Raw genomic sequence first — 10,959 nt, forward strand, 5'->3', positions numbered from 1 at the left:
GATGGAGTTGAGAGAGTTGAGAGAGCAGATTAACCTGAGAGAGATGGAGTTGAGAGAGCAGACTAACCTGAGAGAGATGGAGTTGAGAGAGCAGACTAACCTGAGAGAGATGGAGTTGAGAGAGCAGACTAACCTGAGAGAGATGGAGTTGAGAGAGCAGACTAACCTGAGAGAGATGGAGTTGAGAGAGCAGACTAACCTGAGAGAGATGGAGTTGAGAGAGCAGACTAACCTGAGAGAGATGGAGTTGAGAGAGCAGACTAACCTGAGAGAGATGGAGTTGGCAGAGTTGAGAGAGCAGACTAACCTGAGAGATGGAGTTGAGAGAGCAGACTAACCTGAGAGAGATGGAGTTGAGAGAGTTGAGAGAGCAGACTAACCTAAGAGAGATGGAGTTGAGAGAGTTGAGAGAGCAGACTAACCTAAGAGAGATGGAGTTGAGAGAGTTGAGAGAGCAGACTAACCTGAGAGAGATGGAGTTGAGAGAGCAGACTAACCTGAGAGAGATGGAGTTGAGAGAGCAGACTAACCTGAGAGAGATGGAGTTAAGAGAGTTAAGAGAGCAGACTAACCTGAGAGAGATGGAGTTGAGAGAGTTGAGAGAGCAGACTAACCTGAGAGAGATGGAGTTGAGAGAGTTAAGAGAGCAGACTAACCTGAGAGAGATGGAGTTGAGAGAGTTGAGAGAGCAGACTAACCTGAGAGAGATGGAGTTGAGAGAGCAGACTAACCTGAGAGAGATGGAGTTGAGAGAGCAGACTAACCTGAGAGAGATGGAGTTGAGAGAGCAGACTAACCTGAGAGAGATGGAGTTGAGAGAGCAGACTAACCTGAGAGAGATGGAGTTGAGAGAGTTGAGAGAGCAGACTAACCTGAGAGAGATGGAGTTGAGAGAGCAGACTAACCTGAGAGAGATGGAGTTGAGAGAGCAGACTAACCTGAGAGAGATGGAGTTAAGAGAGCAGACTAACCTGAGAGAGATGGAGTTGAGAGAGCAGACTAACCTAAGAGAGATGGAGTTGAGAGAGTTGAGAGAGCAGACTAACCTGAGAGAGATGGAGTTGAGAGAGCAGACTAACCTGAGAGAGATGGAGTTGAGAGAGCAGACTAACCTGAGAGAGATGGAGTTGAGAGAGCAGACTAACCTGAGAGAGATGGAGTTGAGAGAGCAGACTAACCTGAGAGAGATGGAGTTGAGAGAGCAGACTAACCTGAGAGAGATGGAGTTGAGAGAGCAGACTAACCTGAGAGAGATGGAGTTGAGAGAGTTAAGAGAGCAGACTAACCTGAGAGATGGAGTTAAGAGAGCAGACTAACCTGAGAGAGATGGAGTTGAGAGAGTTGAGAGAGCAGATTAACCTGAGAGAGATGGAGTTGAGAGAGCAGACTAACCTGAGAGAGATGGAGTTGAGAGAGCAGACTAACCTGAGAGAGATGGAGTTGAGAGAGCAGACTAACCTGAGAGAGATGGAGTTGAGAGAGCAGACTAACCTGAGAGAGATGGAGTTGAGAGAGCAGACTAACCTGAGAGAGATGGAGTTGAGAGAGCAGACTAACCTGAGAGAGATGGAGTTGAGAGAGCAGACTAACCTGAGAGATGGAGTTGAGAGAGCAGACTAACCTGAGAGAGATGGAGTTGAGAGAGCAGACTAACCTGAGAGAGATGGAGTTGAGAGAGCAGACTAACCTGAGAGAGATGGAGTTGAGAGAGCAGACTAACCTGAGAGAGATGGAGTTGAGAGAGCAGACTAACCTGAGAGAGATGGAGTTGAGAGAGTTGAGAGAGCAGACTAACCTGAGAGAGATGGAGTTGAGAGAGCAGACTAACCTGAGAGAGATGGAGTTGAGAGAGCAGACTAACCTGAGAGAGATGGAGTTAAGAGAGCAGACTAACCTGAGAGAGATGGAGTTGAGAGAGCAGACTAACCTAAGAGAGATGGAGTTGAGAGAGTTGAGAGAGCAGACTAACCTGAGAGAGATGGAGTTGAGAGAGCAGACTAACTGAGAAATACGTTTGAAGGAGTTAGAACTCAATCAGCCTGCTCCTCATGTCAGTGTTGCACGACCTGATTTTGATATTAATAAATGCATCCGTATGGTTCCTCCCTTTAATGTTAAATCAGCAGATGATTGTCTTGACTATGATAAGGTTAAAGCTGCGGTACTCAGGTCTTTTGAATTGGTGCCTGAAGCCGACAGGCAGAGGTTCTGCAAGTTTAGAAAATCTGACAATCACACATTTGCAGAGTTTGGCCGGGAGAAGGAAGCTCTATTTGACCGCTGGTGTCAGTCATCAACAGTCACTGAGTTTGACCAGTTGCGTGAGCTCATTTTACTGCAGGAGTTTAAAAACTGCCTATCAGATAGGCTTGAACCTATGTCAATGAGCAAAAGGCTAGTACTCTTTCAGCTGCAGCTGTCCTCGCCCTAACCTAACCCTAACCCTCGCGGATGAGTATGCTCACCCACAAGGACAGTTTTGATAAAGAGCGTGGTTCTAATCCTCCAGGGCGTAAACCGTCTCTTCTCACTCAGACAAATCAGACTCTTCTCACTTAGTCTCAGTAAAATCTTTTGCTAAACGGGAGCAGAAGTCAGAAAAGTCGGAGGGGGGGGGGGGGCAGGGCTCCAGACTAACTTTTCCACAGGTAGCACTGGTGCCACCTAGCTTTTCATTTAGTAGCACCAAAACGAATTAGGTAGCACCATATTTTTCATTGCTAACATTAGTTAAATTATTAAGCATTAATTACCTGTTTACAGATTAACAATCATTATGTATAGGAAACACATATAGCCTACAGTTAGGCTAATTAATGTTTACTAGTCAGAGTTAGTTAATAAATTAAAAGTTGGATAATATAATTTATATAAATGCTTAGTAATGTTAATGTACTAACTAATGTTAGGCTAATTGAGGTGACTTTATGGTAAAGTGTTACCTCTGTGTGTTTTTATAAGATACCTGATCATTTACCTACAACAATGAGACACACTCCTTACCTTCTGCATGAGCGTGTTCAACCTCAATGTGGCCAATAAGCAAATTGCAGATTAAGCAAAAAATAAGCAGAAAATTAGAATATTGTGATAAAGTCCTTTATTTTCTGTAATGCAAAAATGTCATCCATTCTGGTTTCATTACAAATCAACTGAAATATTGCAAGCCTTTTATTATTTTAATATTGCTGATCATGGTTTACAGCTTAAGAAAACTCAAATATCCTATCTCAAAAAATTAGAATATTCTGGGAATCTTAATCTTAAACTGTAAACCATAATCAACAATATTAAAATAATAAAAGGCTTGCAATATTTCAGTTGATTTGTAATGAATCCAGAATGGATGACATTTTTGTTTTTTGTAATTGCATTACAGAAAATAAAGGACTTTATCACAATATTCTAATTTTCTGAGACAGTCCTGTAAACTTGCTGGCGTGGTTGTGCTTGAACCACTTCTGAATATCCATGTTAGTTTGTGTTAACGGAGCAGCAGAGAGCAGCGTCTTGCTGCTGCAGGAAGCAGATCAGTGACGGACACTGGCTGATTTATGGTTCCGCGCTGCACCAACGCAGATCTTACGGCGTAGGATACGCGGGGACGCGAAGGTACGGTGCGCGTCGCCGCGTAAGCGCCGTAGGGTACGCCGTCGATTTAACGCGGACCATAAATGAGGCTTAACGCGGGCGCATTTGTCAGTTTTCTTTTCGTCTTTTCAACTGAGAAACACATAAACTGAGGGTGCAATGCTGATGCTTATGCACCCTCGTAGAACCGGGCCTGCCTGTCCCTCGTATCTTAACCACGGGAACTGGCCAGAAAGCTGTACTTTTTTTTCTTCTCCCCGCTCTCCCCCGCCTCTTTCTCCAACCTGTCACTCTCTTCATCAGAAGAAGAAGAATCCACGATTCTTGTCGCTCCCTCTGCTGACCCTTCTTCTTCTTCTCCTCCTCCACCAGCCTCTGGCACATTTTTCTTCTTAAAAGAATTGACTATAGACCGCTTCATACTGCATCTGCTTTGTTTACCTTTTTGAGCGCGCTGCGTGTACGCGCGCGTTAACGCACTAACGCAGCCGGGTGGGAATTTTTTTTTTTCCCACTAGTCCTGTTGCAGGTAGCACCGGAGCGACCTCATTACATTTTAACTCGCACCTTAATAAATTAGGTTGCATATGCGACCTAATAGGTCGCACTCTGGAGCCCTGGGGGGGCAAGGGAAAGGACGGCAACAGTGGGAGGAAACAACGATGGATCCTTCAAACGGCGGGAAAACAAGCTGCATTTGTTGCTGCATTTGAAGGACCTTCCAAACGGGACAGCCTTCCAAACGGGACAGCCTTCCAAACGGGACAGCCTTCCAGATGGGACAGCCTTCCAAACGGGACAGCCTTCCAAACGGGACAGCCTTCTAAACGGGACAGCCTTCCAAACGGGACAGCCTTCCAAACGGGACAGCCTTCCAGACGGGACAGCCTTCCAGACGGGACAGCCTTCAGCCGCTGTGACGTAATCGGCTTCAAATCCAGCCCTGAAGGACCTGGGGCCTCATCTATAAAGCTTGCTTGCGCAGAAAAAGCGGCTGAAAGTTGCGGAAGCCGCCATCTACGCAAAGCCTCGGATCTAAAAAGAAAAAACTAACCGAAAAATCTGCTTATCTTTACGGCAACCAGGACCCTCCCGTAAGAATTTACTTAAGACACGTCTTGTTGAGCTACTTAGCTTTTTATTTATTTTAGATATATATTTATTTATTTTTCTACACTATATTTATTGAAATGTTTTCAATTATTACAACCATACAGTTAAATCTGTTAATAAAATAGAAAAACAAAGAAACACAAACATAGCAGACATAAAGATAAAGATACAGAACCCCCCCCCCCCTATCCAATCAGAACCCCCCCCTATCCAATCAGAACCCCCCCTATCCAATCAGAACCCCCCCTATCCAATCAGAACCCCCCCTATCCAATCAGAACCCCCCTATCCAATCAGAACCCCCCTATCCAATCAGAACCCCCCCTATCCAATCAGAACCCCCCTATCCAATCAGAACCCCCCTATCCAATCAGAACCCCCCCTATCCAATCAGAACCCCCCCTATCCAATCAGAACCCCCCCTATCCAATCAGAACCCCCCTATCCAATCAGAACCCCCCCTATCCAATCAGAACCCCCCTATCCAATCAGAACCCCCCCTATCCAATCAGAACCCCCCCTATCCAATCAGAACCCCCCTATCCAATCAGAACCCCCCCTATCCAATCAGAACCCCCCTATCCAATCAGAACCCCCCCTATCCAATCAGAACCCCCCTATCCAATCAGAACCCCCCCTATCCAATCAGAATCCCCCTCCATCCAATCATTGCGTTTTTTCGTGTGTTTTGCGTGCGTTGGTGCGTGTTTGCGTACGTTTTGCGTGCGTTTTGCGTGCGTTTTGCGTGCGTTTTTGCATCCGTTTTTTCGTGCGTTCGCGCGTTTTTTCGCACGTTTTTTCGTGCGTTTTTTCGTGCGTTTTTTCGTGCGTTTTGCGTGCGTTTTGCATGCGTTCGTGCGTTTTTTCGTGTGTTCGTGCGCTTCTTCGTGCGCTTTTACGTTTTTTCGCAAAAAAACGCACGAAAAAACACACGGAAAAACGTATGAAAGTACGTTTTTTCGCGCGTTACGAAAGTACGTTTTTTCGTGCGTTTTTTCGGACGTTTTGCGTGCGTTTTTCCGTGCGTTTTGCGTGCGTTTTGCGTGCGTTTTGCGTGCGTTTTGCGTGCGTTTTGCGTGCGTTTTGCGTGCGTTTTGCGTGCGTTTTGCGTGCGTTTTGCGTGCGTTTTGCGTGCGTTTTGCGTGCGTTTTGCGTGCGTTTTGCGTGCCTTTTGCGTACGTTTTGCGTGCGTTTTGCGTGCGTTTGGCGTGCGTTTGGCGTGCGTTTTTGCATCCGTCTTTTCGTGCGTTCGCGCGTTTTTTCGCGCGTTTTTTCGTGCGTTTTGCGTGCGTTTTGCATGCGTTCGTGCGTTTTTCCGTGTGTTCGTGCGCTTCTTCGTGCGCTTTTACGTTTTTTTGCAAAAAACGCACGAAAAAACACACGGAAAAACGTATGAAAGTACGTTTTTTCGCGCGTTACGAAAGTACGTTTTTTCGTGCGTTTTTTCGGACGTTTTGCGTGCGTTTTTCCGTGTGTTTTGCGTGCGTTTTGCGTACGTTTTGCGTGCGTTTTGCGTGCGTTTGGCGTGCGTTTGGCGTGCGTTTTGCGTGCGTTTTGCGTGCGTTTTGCGTGCGTTTTGCGTACGTTTTGCGTGCGTTTTGCGTGCGTTTGGCGTGCGTTTGGCGTGCGTTTTGCGTGCGTTTTGCGTGCGTTTTGCGTACGTTTTGCGTGCGTTTTGCGTGCGTTCGGCGTGCGTTTTGCGTGCGTTTTTGCATCCGTTTTTTCGTGCGTTCGCGCGTTTTTTCGCACGTTTTTTCGTGCGTTTTTGCGTGCGTTTTTTCGTGCGTTATTTTGTGCGTTTTGCGTGCGTTTTGCATGCGTTCGTGCGTTTTTTCGTGTGTTCGTGCGCTTCTTCGTGCGCTTTTACGTTTTTTTGCAAAAAAACGCACGAAAAAACACACGGAAAAACGTATGAAAGTACGTTTTTTCGCGCGTTACGAAAGTACGTTTTTTCGTGCGTTTTTTCGGACGTTTTGCGTGCGTTTTTCCGTGTGTTTTGCGTGTGTTTTGCGTGCGTTTTGCGTGCGTTTTGCGTGCGTTTTGCGTGCGTTTTGCGTACGTTTTTTTGTATGTTTTTTTGTTCGTTTTTTCGTATGCGTGCGTTCGTGCATTTTTGCGTGCGTTTTTTCGTGCGTTGGTGCGCTTTTTCGTGCGTTTTTTGTACGTTTTTTGTACGTTTTTTCGTACGTTTTTTCGTACGCTTTTTCGTATGTTTTTGCGTGCGTTTTTTCGTATGTTTTTGCGTGCGTTTTTTCGTGCGTTCGTTCTTTTGTGCGTTTTCGAAATTTCGACTTTCTTCTCAAAATTTCAACTTTCTTCTCAAAATTTCAACTTTTTTCATCAAAATTTCTATTTTTTCATCACAATTTCAACTTTTTTTTGACTTTTTTCGTCAAAATTTCAACTTTTTTTTGACTTTTCGTCAACATTTCAACTTTTTTTTGACTTTTTTCGTCAACATTTCTACTTTTTTTTTTGACTTTTTTCTCAAAATTTCAACTTTTTCAAGACATAGATAATATTCCCTATCCAATCAGAACCCCCCTATCCAATCAGAACCCCCCTATCCAATCAGAACCCCCCCCCCTATCCAATCAGAACCCCCCCCCCTATCCAATCAGAACCCCCCCCTATCCAATCAGACCCCCCCCTATCCAATCAGAACCCCCCCTATCCAATCAGAAACCCCCCTATCCAATCAGAACCCCCCTATCCAATCAGAACCCCCCCTATCCAATCAGAACCCCCCCTATCCAATCAGAACCCCCCTATCCAATCAGAACCCCCCCCTATCCAATCAGAACCCCCCCTATCCAATCAGAACCCCCCCCTATCCAATCAGAACCCCCCCTATCCAATCAGAACCCCCCTATCCAATCAGAACCCCCCTATCCAATCAGAACCCCCCTATCCAATCAGAACCCCCCCCTATCCAATCAGAACCCCCCCTATCCAATCAGAACCCCCCCCTATCCAATCAGAACCCCCCTATCCAATCAGAACCCCCCCTATCCAATCAGAACCCCCCCCCCCCCTATCCAATCAGAACCCCCCTATCCAATCAGAACCCCCCCCCTATCCAATCAGAACCCCCCCCCCCCCCTATCCAATCAGAACCCCCCCCCCCCCTATCCAATCAGAACCCCCCTATCCAATCAGAACCCCCCCCTATCCAATCAGAACCCCCCCCCCCCCCTATCCAATCAGAACCCCCCTATCCAATCAGAACCCCCCCCCTATCCAATCAGAACCCCCCCCTATCCAATCAGAACCCCCCCCCCCCCTATCCAATCAGAACCCCCCTATCCAATCAGAACCCCCCCCCTATCCAATCAGAACCCCCCCCCCCCCTATCCAATCAGAACCCCCCTATCCAATCAGAACCCCCCCCTATCCAATCAGAACCCCCCTATCCAATCAGAACCCCCCTATCCAATCAGAACCCCCCTATCAATCAGAACCCCCCCTATCCAATCAGAACCCCCCCCTATCCAATCAGAACCCCCCCCTATCCAATCAGAACCCCCCCTATCCAATCAGAACCCCCCTATCCAATCAGAACCCCCCCCTATCCAATCAGAACCCCCCCCTATCCAATCAGAACCCCCCCTATCCAATCAGAACCCCCCCTATCCAATCAGAACCCCCCCTATCCAATCAGAACCCCCCTATCCAATCAGAACCCCCCCCTATCCAATCAGAATCCCCCCCCCTATCCAATCAGAACCCCCCTATCCATCAGAACCCCCTATCAATCAGAACCCCCCCCCTATCCAATCAGAACCCCCCTATCCAATCAGAACCCCCCCTATCCAATCAGAACCCCCCCCTATCCAATCAGAACCCCCCCCTATCCAATCAGAACCCCCCCTATCCAATCAGAACCCCCCTATCCAATCAGAACCCCCCCTATCCAATCAGAACCCCCCTATCCAATCAGAACCCCCCCTATCCAATCAGAACCCCCCCTATCCAATCAGAACCCCCCTATCCAATCAGAACCCCCCCTATCCAATCAGAACCCCCCCTATCCAATCAGAACCCCCCCTATCCAATCAGAACCCCCCTATCCAATCAGAACCCCCCCTATCCAATCAGAATCCCCCTCCATCCAATCATTGCGTTTTTTCGTGTGTTTTGCGTGCGTTGGTGCGTGTTTGCGTACGTTTTGCGTGCGTTTTGCGTGCGTTTTGCGTGCGTTTTTGCATCCGTTTTTTCGTGCGTTCGCGCGTTTTTTCGCACGTTTTTTCGTGCGTTTTTTCGTGCGTTATTTTGTGCGTTTTGCGTGCGTTTTGCATGCGTTCGTGCGTTTTTTCGTGTGTTCGTGCGCTTCTTCGTGCGCTTTTACGTTTTTTCGCAAAAAAAACGCACGAAAAAACACACGGAAAAACGTATGAAAGTACGTTTTTTCGCGCGTTACGAAAGTACGTTTTTTCGTGCGTTTTTTCGGACGTTTTGCGTGCGTTTTTCCGTGCGTTTTGCGTGCGTTTTGCGTGCGTTTTGCGTGCGTTTTGCGTGCGTTTTGCGTGCGTTTTGCGTGCCTTTTGCGTACGTTTTGCGTGCGTTTTGCGTGCGTTTGGCGTGCGTTTGGCGTGCGTTTTGCATCCGTCTTTTCGTGCGTTCGCGCGTTTTTTCGCGCGTTTTTTCGTGCGTTTTGCGTGCGTTTTGCATGCGTTCGTGCGTTTTTTCGTGTGTTCGTGCGCTTCTTCGTGCGCTTTTAACGTTTTTTTTGCAAAAAACGCACGAAAAAACACACGGAAAAACGTATGAAAGTACGTTTTTTCGCGCGTTACGAAAGTACGTTTTTTCGTGCGTTTTTTCGGACGTTTTGCGTGCGTTTTTCCGTGTGTTTTGCGTGCGTTTTGCGTACGTTTTGCGTGCGTTTTGCGTGCGTTTGGCGTGCGTTTGGCGTGCGTTTTGCGTGCGTTTTGCGTGCGTTTTGCGTGCGTTTTGCGTACGTTTTGCGTGCGTTTTGCGTGCGTTTGGCGTGCGTTTGGCGTGCGTTTGGCGTGCGTTTTGCGTGCGTTTTGCGTGCGTTTTGCGTACGTTTTGCGTGCGTTTTGCGTGCGTTCGGCGTGCGTTTTGCGTGCGTTTTTGCATCCGTTTTTTCGTGCGTTCGCAGCGTTTTTTCGCACGTTTTTTCGTGCGTTTTTGCGTGCGTTTTTTCGTGCGTTATTTTGTGCGTTTTGCGTGCGTTTTGCATGCGTTCGTGCGTTTTTTCGTGTGTTCGTGCGCTTCTTCGTGCGCTTTTACGTTTTTTTGCAAAAAAACGCACGAAAAAACACACGGAAAAACGTATGAAAGTACGTTTTTTTCGCTGCGTTACGAAAGTACGTTTTTTCGTGCGTTTTTTCGGACGTTTTGCGTGCGTTTTTCCGTGTGTTTTGCGTGTGTTTTGCGTGCGTTTTGCGTGCGTTTTGCGTGCGTTTTGCGTGCGTTTTGCGTGCGTTTTGCGTACGTTTTTTTGTATGTTTTTTTGTTCGTTTTTTCGTATGCGTGCGTTCGTGCATTTTTGCGTGCGTTTTTTCGTGCGTTGGTGCGCTTTTTTCGTGCGTTTTTTGTACGTTTTTTGTACGTTTTTTCGTACGTTTTTTCGTACGCTTTTTCGTATGTTTTTTGCGTGCGTTTTTTCGTGCGTTCGTTCTTTTGTGCGTTTTCGAAATTTCGACTTTCTTCTCAAAATTTCAACTTTCTTCTCAAAATTTCAACTTTTTTCATCAAAATTTCTATTTTTTCATCACAATTTCAACTTTTTTTTGACTTTTTTCGTCAAAATTTCAACTTTTTTTTGACTTTTTTCGTCAACATTTCTACTTTTTTTTTGACTTTTTTCTCAAAATTTCAACTTTTTCAAGACATAGATAATATTCCCTATCCAATCAGAACCCCCCCTATCCAATCAGAACCCCCCCTATCCAATCAGAACCCCCCTATCCAATCAGAACCCCCCTATCCAATCAGAACCCCCCCTATCCAATCAGAACCCCCCTATCCAATCAGAACCCCCCCCCCCTATCCAATCAGAACCCCCCCTATCCAATCAGAACCCATTTTTTTTCTCTAAATTTCTACTTTTTTTCAACTTTTTTCATCAAAATTTCTACTTTTTTCTCAAAATTTCTACTTTTTTCTCTAAATTTCTACTTTTTTTTCGACTTTTTTCTCAAAATTTCAACTTTTTTTCTCAAAATTTCAACTTTTTTTTTGACTTTTTTCGTCAAAATTTCAACTTTTTTCTCTAAAATTTCAACTTTT

The sequence above is a fragment of the Cololabis saira genome, chromosome 15, assembly GCF_033807715.1.
Source record: "Cololabis saira isolate AMF1-May2022 chromosome 15, fColSai1.1, whole genome shotgun sequence".
NCBI classification, from domain to species: Eukaryota; Metazoa; Chordata; class Actinopteri; order Beloniformes; family Belonidae; genus Cololabis; species Cololabis saira.